The following is a 1,208-nucleotide window of genomic DNA, read 5'->3' on the forward strand; positions in this document are numbered from 1 at the left end:
TATAAAATCTAACAACTACTAATGCAAGAAAATAACTGATGGGCGGAAAAATGCTGGTTAAGAATTTCTGAAAAGTATTTTCCAAAACAGGGTTGCAAGTACAGCCTTAACCGATGAAATTTCCACTATCAATTTAAAATGTGTCACAATTAATAATAAATAACTGGGAGTAGAATCCCGGGTTGTTTCCCTAAGAGTTAATGTAACACCCTACCATACAGAGTCTTATGCTTAAGTCATAATTCAGAGATGGCAAGGTATTACGACCTCTAAAATAAAAATTTAGTACGTATAGTAGTATGAATGATTGATTATAACTAGGAGCCTTTGTAGAAAAAGGGGTAAACAAAAACCGCAACCTTAAAGCGCAACACTCCGATCGATAACGTAACGAACAAGGATAACCAACGCGAGATTATATATATACAAAGGAGTGTCAAAAACAGGAATATCAAGACTCAAGATCCGGCTGCGAAGATAACCGATCCGAGCATAACAATATATACATGTGATATAATAAGGAAAACCCCAAAGGAAACCCAAAGGGACACAAATACATAAAACCTATTCTCCAAAATTCCCCCATAAGAGGAGTCATCACAGTTTGTATTATTTAATGGAGATGAAAGTATCTAAGAAAAACATATAAACCAAAACATAGCCCCGAGAACGAATGATCTTCGCAAGTATAGAAGTCTCCAGCATGCCTCAGCGGGAAACCTCACGTCCTGCATCTGAAAACCACAAAATCTGCATGGGTGAGAACCAGAGGTCCCCAGCATGGTAATAGCTTCCACATATATAATACATAATAATGGAGGAAAGCCAAAGGCAATCCTAGAACTTCCTCCAGATAATATCAAAGCTTATAAACAAGCTAAACCATAAAAGGGCATCTGACTAAAGATTCTTCAGTCTAACTAATACTTCCCTTTCCAATTCCTTCAAACCTCCCAACCACCAGCGGGATATAAAATAGCTGACACAGTTATATCAAGCAAGGAATAAACAAATAGTAGCAGTTAAGGCATTTAGACAATTAGCAAGTAATATGCAGTCAAATAGGCAATCTCAAACAATTCACATAGTATGCATATGATGAATGCCTATCCCTAGTGGCTGATGATATCATCTGTTGGTTATAGAGCCAACCTGACAAATCCTGGTAGCTAACCATTGGACTGTCCCTCTGTCATGCATCCCCAACT

At 37.6% G+C, this 1,208-nt stretch overlaps 1 long non-coding RNA gene across 1 annotated transcript in view; it reads right to left on the reverse strand.

Moving 5' to 3' along the window:
• Window positions 1-604: 604 nt before the first annotated feature.
• The window catches only part of LOC127748369 (uncharacterized), a 10,086-nt gene continuing 9,482 nt past the window's right edge, over window positions 605-1,208 (reverse strand). The window contains exon 3 of the long non-coding RNA XR_008010403.1: window positions 605-734. This is a non-coding gene — a long non-coding RNA (uncharacterized LOC127748369). The remainder of the gene's footprint in view (window positions 735-1,208) is intronic.

This window comes from Arachis duranensis, chromosome 6 (assembly GCF_000817695.3).
Source record: "Arachis duranensis cultivar V14167 chromosome 6, aradu.V14167.gnm2.J7QH, whole genome shotgun sequence".
NCBI lineage: Eukaryota > Viridiplantae > Streptophyta > Magnoliopsida > Fabales > Fabaceae > Arachis > Arachis duranensis.